The 12,835-nt window shown below is 38.7% G+C and overlaps 1 protein-coding gene across 2 annotated transcripts in view; it reads left to right on the top strand.

Annotated features, from left to right (window-relative positions):
* Nucleotides 1-8,913: 8,913 nt before the first annotated feature.
* The window catches only part of LOC136258102 (uncharacterized), a 139,514-nt gene continuing 135,592 nt past the window's right edge, over nt 8,914-12,835 (top strand). For both annotated transcript variants that reach the window (XM_066051413.1, XM_066051403.1), the window contains exon 1: nt 8,914-9,047. The gene's annotated coding sequence lies outside the window, so the exon portion shown is untranslated. The remainder of the gene's footprint in view (nt 9,048-12,835) is intronic.

Genomic DNA, 12,835 nt, shown 5'->3' with positions numbered 1-12,835 from the left:
CACAGAATACTGCAAAATGACTTAGATTCCTTAACACAATGGGCTAGCAACTGGCTGATGGAATTTAACATTCCCAAATGCAATATTTTACAATTTACAACCCACCACAGTAAAAGCACTTTTACATATAAAATGTCTAATATTCCATTGAATATTGTATCAGAGCACACCTATCTTGGTATCCGCCTCCATCATACACTATCATGGGAACCTCATGTTAACTATATTTGTGGAAAGGCAAACCGTCTTATTGGATTTCTGAAAAGGAATTTATATAATGCCCCAATACAAATCAAAGAACACTTATACAAACAATTATTGTTACCTTCTATTGAATACTGCTCAGCCATCTGGGATCCTTATCACCAAACAACAGTTAGAAAATTAGAAATGATCCAACACCGAGCTGCAAGATTTGTTCTTAATAAACCATGGCACAGATCCAGTCAACAACACAGTATTACAGATATGCTTAATTACCTTCAATGGCCAAGTTTAAAAAGTAGGAGAAGGAATGCTAGACTTATATTATTATTCAAGATTGTAAGAAACTTACTGGTGCTACCAAACCATTGTTTACCCCAGCCAACCCCTGTACATCATATACTCGTGCCAATAATCCCCTCAAATTTGCACAGCTGCAATCCAGAATTGATTTATATAAGTATTCTTTTCTGCCGAGAACAATTATTGATTGGAATAACTTGAAAATTGACAACATTAACACAATTAACCTTGACACTTTTAAGAACATTATAGATAAGCTAAACAATTTGTGATTTGTAATGCACATTAGCGTGTTGCCCCTGGTGGGCTTTGCTAATTAATAATAATAATAATAGGAAACATCACCTGATAAAAATTATTAGCCAATATACAGCACAGTATATTAACATCAACTAGTGCTACATGGAGTTCATTAGTGGTGTAGCAATGGCACAGCGATGGGTGACACAAATAATTATGCATACACAACTTGCAGGAGATAGCTACACAATACTGAAGGAGTATGCAAGCCAGATGAACCAGATAAAGGAAAACAGCCAAGCCAGCCGGAGCCTAGTAGCTAAGCCAGGTGAAGACAAAAAAGATTAAGCATGTATTGAATTGCCTGACACCAACACAAAGGAAGTTTGCCATGCCAGCTGTACAAGACAAGATTGTTTACTTGCATTTTATATGTAACTGTATTGTAAAGAGCATGGAATAAGATTATGTTTTAATGTTTTCTTGCATTGTTTATTTACGTGAACCCACTGGCAGCTGGCATGGAGACTTGATATGCTACAAACATAAAAACTTACTTGTAATCTTCTTGTTTACACGTAACGTGGCACTCCATGGGCATTGCTAATCAGTGTTGGGCAAGTTACTTTGTAAAAGTAACTAGTTACATATTACATATTACTTGCAACTGAACTATTTAGTTACAGTTACATATTACCCATAAAATAAAGTAACTATAATAATATTACATATTATATTACTTTGTGTCCACAGCCTTAAACTGTCACGTCTGGAACTACCACTTTATCACATGACATGATTGCGTTGTTGGACAATGTGAAAATCTTGGTTATAAGTAAGAAACTGGTGAATAAGCTTCATTCAGTAGGCTTCGTTACTTCGTTTTGGCTAGGCGTTACTCAGAAGTTAACTAACGAGATTAGTAACTTCGTTACTTGTAGTAATAATATTACGTAATATTAGACTCGTTACAGTAACTATATTACTTAGGTAACGCGTTACATTTTAAGTAAAGTAAATCGAGTTATATTACCCCGTTTTTCTAGCGTATTTCGTTATAGTACTTAGTTACCACAAAAGTAATAATATTACGTAACGCGTTACTTATGTAACGCGTTACTCCCAACACTGTTGCTAATCTTCTCCTTTGCACAATCTGTAAATAAGCAAGGGTGTGGTACTGGGCATTATACAGAATTACATGTATGGTCAAGTCAACAGCATGAATGGGTGCAACGATTATACGTTTGTACGTACCTTCATTCACAGGCGAATCTATCCCCGGTTAGTTCATGTCTCTAGACCTCGTAGTTTTCGAGAATATTAATTATTACTTAATTATTATTATTATTTATTTATGATGTAATTTTAACTGCATTTCATATTATCTTTAGTACTTGGTTGTATAACTAGGCCCAGAGCAAATACAACCAAGTACAATCACCAACAGGACAACCTACTAATGGGGCATGTACAAGCAGTGCATGGCCAACACAGTGTGTGCAGGTAGAAAAGGTGCACAGTAATACAATTCTAGAGGAATTTACTGGCACATATACATAAGAGATGTATTAGTATACATTTACAATCAGTGATTATCCAACTATGGAGATGTGAGGATGTGAAATTGCAAATAGTGAGAATCATGGTATTGAATTTGATGCCTACAAACAGTAAAGCTTAAACATCCAACGGATACTTATTACATTACAGTAATTTTATGTAATTGTACAAAAATAATAGTTGTAACACACCCATGAAGTTTGTATCTAATTTGTAAGCATGACACCCGAGGGCTGCAGGCCCGAGGGTGGAGTGTTACAAATCAGATACAAACCGAATGGGTGTGTTCTAACTGATTTGTGGTATGGGGCGTGCGCAGATCAAAGGCGCCCATTTGTAACACGGAATGAGCATGACCGCAAGGCTAATATTGGCTACCACTGAGCGCTGTGAACAAGGAACGATTTTACTCATTAATTACTGTCTTGGTGGTTAGTTAATTCATTGTTAGCTAGTTTATTCATTGGTAGCGTGTTTGTTATGCACGAGCACGGGGTGCCATCATCGTGGCAATCACTCCAGCTATTGTACAGCTTCTGAATCATTTAGACAGGTGTAACTGAAGAGTCTGGTATTCATTGTTGAATGGTGCAGCGCCATAATAGTCTTGGTTAGCTTAATTTAGTGGTGAACGAGTGTGTGGTAGATTACCGGGCTCAGCTCAGCAGTTGTACTCCTTCTCATTCATTCCGACGACTGCAGTGTTGTGTGTTCATTTGTTCTAGAGCGATTTACCTCCTTGGACATTATTAGCCTTGCATTGTGACTTCCTATGTTGGTCTGGTGCTTGGTTTCGTTGAAGTCTTTGAACTAATTAGTGACCAGACTGTGTGGCCAAAAGGAGGTAGCTACTTAGCCATGCTACAATTATTTGTAAACCGGTTTACAACTGGTCTGTAACACTGGCAGCAGCCTTTGATCAGCCCATGCACCATACTACAATTTGTGTTACATGATATGTTTAAATGAGGATGGATTAGAGCATTGGATTAAGACATGGCTGGAGTTGCCAGGAGCAGACCACGGTAAGATTGGAATAAAAGCAGAGTATTTCAACTGTCTGTCACCTACATATGATATCTGAGTTATGTATATATTTAACATGAGCTGTGTCATTTGTATTAAAATGATCATATGATACCGTGGATATACTGCAAAACCAAAAAAAAAAAATGGAGAACAAATGTGGCTGAAAATACTAGAATTTCATGGATATGTCAGTGTGCACAAGCATGTGGAGCATTGCTGATGGCAGCATACTGTAGCTACATATCGTAATAGCAGTTAATAGCTAGCACAATCATGCACACAGCAATTATCAGCCTAATGGCACATTTGTGCATGTTGTGTTTGTTCTCTCCATCAGCATTCAGTATGTGGGATGCAATTTGGCAGTGAAATCAGTCTGGGAACTCCTGGCACTAAAAGGCTTCAGGTGGAGAGCTATGTATCATCACACAAACTTACCAGCTGGAAACTGCACCTTCTTCACACAATGGCGTGCCAGGTGAGGCTTTCTCCCATCCCATACATGGATGAAGGTATAGCCTAGTTATGCGAGACTAAAGAAATAAGACTATCAAAGTGTTTTAACCAACACAAACTAACCTCCAGCGATTGGTAGCGACTTGCAATCATGTCAATTAAGCAGGAAAAGCAACCACTGTGACTCGTCTTCCAATCGAAATAGTAGTCACAGTGGCTAGTCTGAAAACAATGTGACCATGACGGCTCCTTGAAAGCAATTATGTTTTGTTTACAATGTATTCAGTAATTTGTAACAATTATATTTATAATTCTGCATTTTTTTTTCTCCCGGGGTGCCTGCACCCTTTGCCACTACCCCCAGCACCAGATGGTAAAAGTGCTGGACAAAAAGACTGTAAACTCAAAAAATCAATGAGATGGCAACACTTGGCTTTCCGAAATAGCAAGGTCAAGTGCTCCAATAGTCACAGGGCTGCCACGGTGTGACCTTGCTCCACGCAAGCAGGTCACTGCTGACCTGAGCAAAGAGAAGCTGGTGGAACATCTAATCCATGATACAACACTGCTGTAAGATTGGCCCCGTTGAGTAGATAGCATAGAAGCTAGACGCTTATAAGCAACTGTAGCTGCACTACCCATTCCTCCAAAAGTAGAGAAAACCAATGGAGTGAATGAGCCCATTTTCAACATCTCTTATTCTCTATTCATACATCCTTTGTTTATCTCTTTCAAACCTTCTGTACAAGGAAGAAACCACTGTGTTTTGATAACTGGGAGCAGTTGGATTGAAAATTCTAACATCAAAGAAAGCCTTCTGATGACAACTTCCCAAAAACCATGTGCACTTACATCCACCTCTCTCACTAGATAAAGAAACAATACGACGTAAACTAGCTGGCAACTGTGGTGTGAGTTTCGATTGCTTACAAACCAGCTGCCGATGTCTCAAAGCTATAACATCAGCCTTAGCTTGACGCTGGGCACTAACCACTGACATCCTAAAGCAAGTCTGTTGTTCAATGATCTCCTTGGTTAAAGATGAGGCAACTTGAATGGAAGAATCAAATTCAAAGTTAGCATTACCAGAAGGGTTACACAGAGCCAGGCCTCCCATTCATGCTGGAAGAGAAAACAACTCTCGCTCTAAATCACTGACAAATTTTCCAGTAACAGCAGGAATAAATTCTGTAAAAATAGTTGTTTCAAGAGGTTGAAGATAGTCAGAAATTCTGGGCAGCGTTCGTAAAAAATATGTCCACTTACTAACAAGACCATGCGTGAAAGCACAATAAGCAGCATGAGGCTGAGCCTTTGCAATCACACTTAACTTCCGCACACAAGACACCCAATACTCAACCTTCTCATTCACATAATGCTGGACAAAGGTAGGAGATCCTATAGCAGCACCAAGGTGACGCTTAACCTCCACTGTGATACCCACACCACATCCATCAAAAAGATTCTTAGCTAAATCTAGATGTTCTGCTTTCACAATCAGCCATGATTCTGCATAATTATTTTGTAGTTCTTTTCAGGGTCACCAATGTACTGCACAAGTAGCTTGGTGTCTTGAGACGTCTCATCTAGGGCTGCACTGATTCTAGTATCGGTATCGGGCCGATACTGCTGTTTTCATGAAGTATCGGAATCGGCCATTATATTGTTACAAATACCGATTCTTATCACGTGCGAGGAGAATAAAATAACTTTCGTTTAGCTACTTGCTTATTTTACTAGCACAGTGGACGCCTAAAAGCATCACTGAAGTATAACACTAATAGCTAACTACCAGCAAAATTACTGATCTATGCTGAAATTTATACGTGTGAAAACGCTTTACTGAGAAAAAGATCGATATACTCTAATAGAACAGTCAATAAGTCTATTAGAGCAATCAGGTAGAAGTGACTGTTTCAGTATTAGAATATTTTTTATTGTAAGTATTATCTACACTTCTCCAGAAGAATACTGGAATATCCACTGGTTTGCATTTCAGTGACTTCTTTTTTTGTGAATCTTGATTGGCTACTTTATTATAAACATGAACCATACTGAAATCATGTACAAGAATACCATGAAATGCACTACATAATAAATACGTGCACTATGAAGTAGCTACTTCGAGGCACTTGGTATTGGTACTTGTACTTGTAGATACTTCCCAGCTGAGTACTTGGTATTTGAAGTATCGATAAAATGTGGAATCGGTGCAGCCCTAGTCTCATCTGAATCATCAAAAATGCTATCTGAATAGCATTGAATACACCAAGCAACAATAACAGGAAACTATAATGGTATGTAGGAAGTGTGAGTCAAAAAGGCCATGGGGCTGGTGCTGCTACACATGTTCTCCCTAGGGGCTTTGCCCCCAACAAGGATTTTGGAACAATTGACCTGAATTTTAGAAAATGTAGTTTACTAGTGTATCTAAAGCTCTATTAGAGTATTTTAATTGGATAGGCTTAGCCCCCTCTATATTATTAATTGGGAGAGGGTCTTTAGCCCCCACTGCAATACGTATGAATTAGGAATAGAATTGTGACCATAAATAAGTATCCTATGGTGTACCTTATTAGTAATGCATTATGTGTGTGTGCATGCATGCATGTACTGTGTGTGTGTGTGTATACTGTGTGTGGGTGTGTGTACTCTATGTGTGTGTGTGTGTGTCTGTGTCTGTGTGTCTGCATGTGTATGCATGTCTGTGTGTGTACTGTGTCTGTGTGTACCATGTCTGTGTCTCTGTGTGTGTACTGTGTCTGTATACTGTGTGTGTCTGTTTGTTTGTCTGTGTGTGTACTGTGTCTGTATACTGTGTGTGTCTGTTTGTTTGTCTGTGTGTGTGTACTGTGTGTGTGTGTGTCTGTGTGTGCATGTCTGTGTGTGTCTGTGTGTGTATACTGTGTCTGTGTGTACTGTGTCTGTGTGTACTGTGTCTGTGTGTGTGTCTGTGTGTCTGTGTGTGCTATGTGTGTGTGTCTGTGTCTGTGTCTGTGTACTGTGTCTGTGCGTGTGTATGTACTGTGTCTGTATACTCTGTGTGTTTCTGTTTGTCTGTGTGTGTACTGTATACTGTGTGTGTGTCTGTTTGTTTGTTTGTGTGAGTACTGTGTGTACTGTGTCTGTATGTGTACTGTGTCTGTCTGTGTGTGTGTGTACTGTGTGTGTGTGTGCTATGTGTGTGTGTGTACTCTGTGTGTGTGTGTGTGTGTGTGTGTGTGTGTGTGTGTGTGTGTGTGTGTGTGTGTGTGTGTGGAGAAAATTCAATGTATTATTGCTTATCAATGGCACTGGTCAGTCATGTTTAAACTTTGCTGGGACAGAGCTGGTCAAAGGGTTCCATGAAGCACCTCTTTACAACAGCATTATTATTACTTGAAAAAATTGTGTGTGCATGTTTTTTTTCTGATATGACAATTGTCACTATGTCTCTATATCCAAGTTCAGTTCTTAGCTACTTGATTATAAGCTGTAGTGCTCATAAATTTATCATAGTGGGCAAGAAAGCATCACCAAGTCTACGTTACTAGTCTGGTGTTTCTTTGCGCCACCGTGCTAAAATTATGGATATGTGGAAAACCATCTATCTACTACTTTACAGATATTTCCAACAATACGGTATACATTTCCAACTCATTCCTATTTTAGAATAAGGCCCTTTCAAACCATGGGAGATAATATTTCTAGAATGTTGAAATTAGATTATATAAAATGTATGGAAACAAGAATATCTTTCCAAAGCAAGTAACATAAGGATAGGTATGGAAACAAGTTTGTCTTTCCAAAGAAGGAAACATAAGGAAAGGTATATGGAAACAGGGGATTTCCTTTGTCTTTCCAAAGAAGGCAACATAAGGAAAGGTATATGGAAACAGGGGATTTCCTTTGTCTTTCCAAAGAAGGCAACATAAGGAAAGGTATATGGAAACAGGGAATTTCCTAATAATATTATCTTTCCAAAGAAAGTAACATAAGGAAAGATGAACATTTTTTGTGGTATGAAATATAGCTTTAAACAATTTTAATGCATTTATTTGAAGGATAAAAGCTTAGCGAAGTGCTGTTATTATTTCATAACATTTCCATGGCATTTTCATGACACCTGAAAACATTTCATGGCACCAAAAATTTCATGGGTTCATTTTTCATGACACAAATATTTCATGGACATACGGGTGACTAGGAAACGTTAAAATTCAAGGGATTCAATCCATGAAATTCCCATGAAATTTCATGGTGAATTCATGGATACATCATGAGAATTTCATAGGTAGTGTCTAGTAGTGTGTTCTTCTGTTTTGAAGTGTAGGCCTTTCAAGACTGGTTAACATGTTAATTCGAATCCATATGCACAAGTATCTACAAGGATAATACTATACCTTGGCTGATGTGCTGATCAATGGTGAACATAGTAAGCCAAATTGCAACGTTGTAGACTAATCCAAACGGAAGTTATGGCTGCGAATGTAAACGACTGTAATTTATTTTCAGTATAGTTGCTGTACAAATCGATTACCTAGCTCTTCCTACTCTCAAAAGCTATAAATCCAAAACTACGCACTACAGTTGGATAAAACTTTGATGTTCCATTCCTTGGACACTGCTGGTATTGCTGAGTGAATTAAAAAAATTATATTGTGCGAACAGGTCGGGTTTTTGCTGAGACAGTCACGTTATTTTAAAATAATACTGTCGACTGATTGCACGTGCGTTTGAACATTGCGAATTGCTTGAATTCGTCTGGCTTGCCTACAGGATCTACACAGTCACGAAAACAGCACTAGACACGTTCAAATTCATAAAACAAAGAATAGCAAGTGTTCTGTAACACTTGAGTTACACCAGTGAACAGCACGGAACCACTTTAGCCCTCGCTTTAGCCATACACAATGAACGCACGTGCAATTGACTGTATAAGGTAATACCGCACGTTTCCGTTATCCCCAAAATAAGCTATTGTTTGTTTGGAATTGAACAATAGCCAGTTGCTGCAGGAAACGGAGGCTGTGTAGTCTCGGTAAACAAATTGTGGTTACATCTTCAGTAGCCTCGGGGCGGCGCGAGACTACATCTTCTGTAGATATATAAATAGCGTAGAAACCTATTCGGCTCGTGACTTCGCTGCCGCTGTCAGAAGAGTTGTTGCTTGTATGCAAAAATCGCGCTCTGTTGGATTAACTGGAGATTTACGTGCATACTGGCCGTGAGGTGTGTCTAAGTTCAACTAGCAATATACTTATTCAAAGCAAGTAAGTAAGAAACACAGCTATACTACAGAATATGTGACCGGATCTGCGAAAAAGGAATGTAATCGCACAAGCCTAAATCTTTACAGTATACACTTGCGTATCATTGAAAAAATTCCGTTAATTTTTTACCCCCTCTTCTTAGTGAAGGAAGGGACTAACAATAAAACCCTGAATATCATCTTATTCGCCTGCTCAAGAGGAGTTGAAAAATCTTTGTTTCGTTGCAGTAGACCTAAGGTAGGGTCCGCAACGCAAAAAATCGATATCCTGCAATCAACTACTTAACTATTGTCATGTGTTAGGCTAAGTGTAACTTGAATAACACCAGCTTGGCAGCCAAGTTTGTCACTTTCTTCTGGTAGAAAATGATACAAATGTCTTTAAATCACGTGATTTTTTCGTTGCAGCAGTTCGTAGGGTTCTTCGTATGCCACGATATTCATTCTCAACATTGTTCAAGTAGTCTATCATCAACTCAAAGTATTGCTGGTTTGATTTTATTGGTCAGTTTCTGCTGGCAGCACGATCTGTGCAGCTTTTTGGCGACAGACAAAATGTTTCTTCCTCTGGAGCACAGGACAAGCAGAGCAGCAACTGCGCCGTGGGTCAGCAATGACCAGTACTAGGTAAAGTACCTGCATTCGGAGTATGGTTATAATTGAAGCTTGTTAGCCATCCGGCTGGGCAATCTATATGCTGAAATTCGGCCAAAATGACACGATTTTTGCAATTAAATACCAGAATGGTTGGTACATCAGTGAGACAGTCTCCAACAGCAAGGATACGAAGCTCATAAACATCTAACAATACGGCTATCTCGCCCAGTAAAAGCATATAGCAATCCAATGCATGAAATAAGCACTCACGTGATCGATATTCAAATCTCGGAAAATACAACCATAATCTATTCCAATGACCTTAAAATCACTTGGAATGAAGTGACAATCAGTGTGTGTGCTTTAGGTTTGGCATCTCGATTAGCCCAGCAGTCTAAGACTTCCCTATGATGCCATCACAGCATAAACTGCACTGGCCCAGACCAGGCCTGAGTGAACAAATGACACAAATATTTATAAAAGGAGCACATTGCATGGTTCCTATTGCGAAATGAAAGCGATTTCATTGGTATTTCCGCGATTTGAATTTCGATCACGTGAGTGCCTATTAGTGTTGCACCGATAATCGGTTCAATAATCGGTATCGGGCCGATATTGGCTACTAGCCGATTAATCGGTTTTGATTAAATCAAGGCCGATGTTAATCTCCACTGTGCTGTGTAGTATAATGATGTGGGGGAGGCTAGACATAAGTTATTTGGCATTTTAATTAAGTTATGTGTTAATGGTTTAGCGGTGACTACAAGCCATGCCTATAATAAACTGTCAGGGTTTAGGCCATGCCCAACAATAAACTGAGGTTTTTAGGTTTCTATGTAGTGCCAGCCACTTGTCTCAACTGTATAGCAGTAGTAAAATGTACTTAAAACCTGTTTACCATGAGTAACTTTTACTTGTGGTATACATCTAACTTTACATTTTAGCCTAGAATGAGCTGTATATCAATGGTTATGTCACTAATATGAGCCATTTAATAATGATGAGGATGAGTGTTAGTGTTATTAGTGTATATCGGATCGGTTATCGGTATCGGCTAATTCTGTTGCTTAATATCGGTTATCAGAATAATTGGCTAATTTGGATATCGGTGCAACACTAGTGCCTATTTCATGCATTGGTTTGCTCTATGCGTTTACTGGACGAGATAGCCGTATTGTTAGGTGTTTATAAGCTTCGTATCCTTGCTGTTGGAGACTGTCTCACTGATGTATCGACCATTCTGTTATTTGTTTGCAAAACTCGTGTCATTTTGGCCGAATTTCAGCATATAGATGGCCCAGCCAGATGGCTAACAAGCTTCAATTATAACCATACCCTGCATGCAAGTACTTTACCTAGTACTGGTCATTGCTGACCCACAGCGTAGTTGCTGCTCTGCTTGTCCTGTGCTCCAGAGGAAGAAATATTTTGTCTGTCGCCAAAAAGCTGTACAGATCATGCTGCCAGCAGAAACTGACCAATAAAATCAAACCACGAATACTTTGAGTTGATAATAGACTACTTGAACAATGTTGAGAGTGAATATCGTGGCATACGAAGAATCCTACGAACAGCTGCAACGAAAAATCTCGTGATTTAAGGAATTTGTATCGTTTTCTACTAGAAGAAAGTGACAAACTTGGCTGCCACGCTGGTGTTATTCAAGTTACACTTAGCCTAACACATGACAATAGTTAGGTAGTTTATTGGAGGATATTGATTTTTCGCGTTGCGGACCCTACCTAAGGATGCGTAAGTTATGAGCGTTTGTTTACGTAATGTCGAAGCGATCGTACGCGATCTATTTTTCTTCACGAATTTCGCCTTTGTATTATTATTATTAAATATACACACACCAATGCTGGAATTACAACTAGATATAAAAAATAAGTTATATACCACACTTTAGCCAAAAGGTTAGGACTTAATGTTCTGTCACAAACCGACGTAAAATATGATAGGAGCTCAGTAAGGCACTCTTCTGCATCTTTGGGATGAGGTTAGCATGATAAATCTGTAATGTTTGTAGTTGATCTTTTAAACCTTCAGGAACAGAGCCAAGGGAACCAATGATGGCAGGAGCCACAGATGCTCTTACAGACCACAATTTCTGAATTTCAATCTTCAGGTCACTATAGCATTGCCGTTTTTCAGAAATCTTTTGTTATTATTGAATATATCACAGGAACATGCAATGTACATGAACTGGTGTTTGAAATGTCTCAGCTCGGGATGCTACCCCCATCCTGAGAGTTGTAGAACCTTCCGCAGAGTGATAGCTGTTCCTAACAACGCAGTCTTTTGCAAGAGATAAACATTTAGTGAGCTTATATCTAAAAGTTCCAAAAAGTATTTCAGCCGCGTGGTGACAGATCCAAGTGCGCCAATTACTATGGGGATCATTGTTGTTTTCTTCTTCCACAATCTCTCCAATTCGATTCGTAGATCTTGATACTTCATGAGTTTCTCCTTCTTTAGCAGAAATGTGTGTGTCTGCAGGTACAGCTACATCGATCAAACTAATGGTGGCAGCTTCCTTGTTTATTACAACAATATCAGGCCTTATTATTATATTTTTTAATATTTTTATTAACACCATATATATACATTATTATGTGTAAAAGGAAAGAAGGCAAAAGCCTGTTATACCTTATCATTATAAAAAAGATTAACTTAAGACTAAAATAAGTACAATATGATAAAAATTAATTTGAGTCATTTGATCTGAGAGGAAATCATCAAGCTGGTTTTTAGAGACTGTGCCATAACTACATAATCTGGTAAACCGTTCCAAGAATTTACTGCTCTGACTAAAAAAAAGTGACATCTTGCCTTGGTGGTAGCATGGGGCTTGTATAGCTTGTACATGTGACCTCTCTTAGTCGACGATATTGCAATGAAGGTAAGCCCAGTATACGTAAACATTCTGTGTAAGGGATGTCTTTCAAACCAGCAAGTGTTTTAGTAGCTCTACGCTGTATCTTTTCGATGTTTTGTTGGTCAAGATTGTAGTGTGGCCCCCAGATAATGTTACCATACTCAATTACTGGTCTTACCAAAAACTTGTAAAGAGTAACAAACATGTGGTCATCTGTGAACCGAAGGGTCTTCCGAATAATAACCAGTGTCCGATTAGCTTTGGAGATCACAGATGTAGCATGGGAATGAAATTTAAGGTTGTCATCAATGAGT

This window comes from Dysidea avara, chromosome 1 (genome assembly GCF_963678975.1).
Source record: "Dysidea avara chromosome 1, odDysAvar1.4, whole genome shotgun sequence".
Lineage (NCBI taxonomy): Eukaryota > Metazoa > Porifera > Demospongiae > Dictyoceratida > Dysideidae > Dysidea > Dysidea avara.
This window is presented reverse-complemented; position numbering and strand designations above follow the sequence as displayed.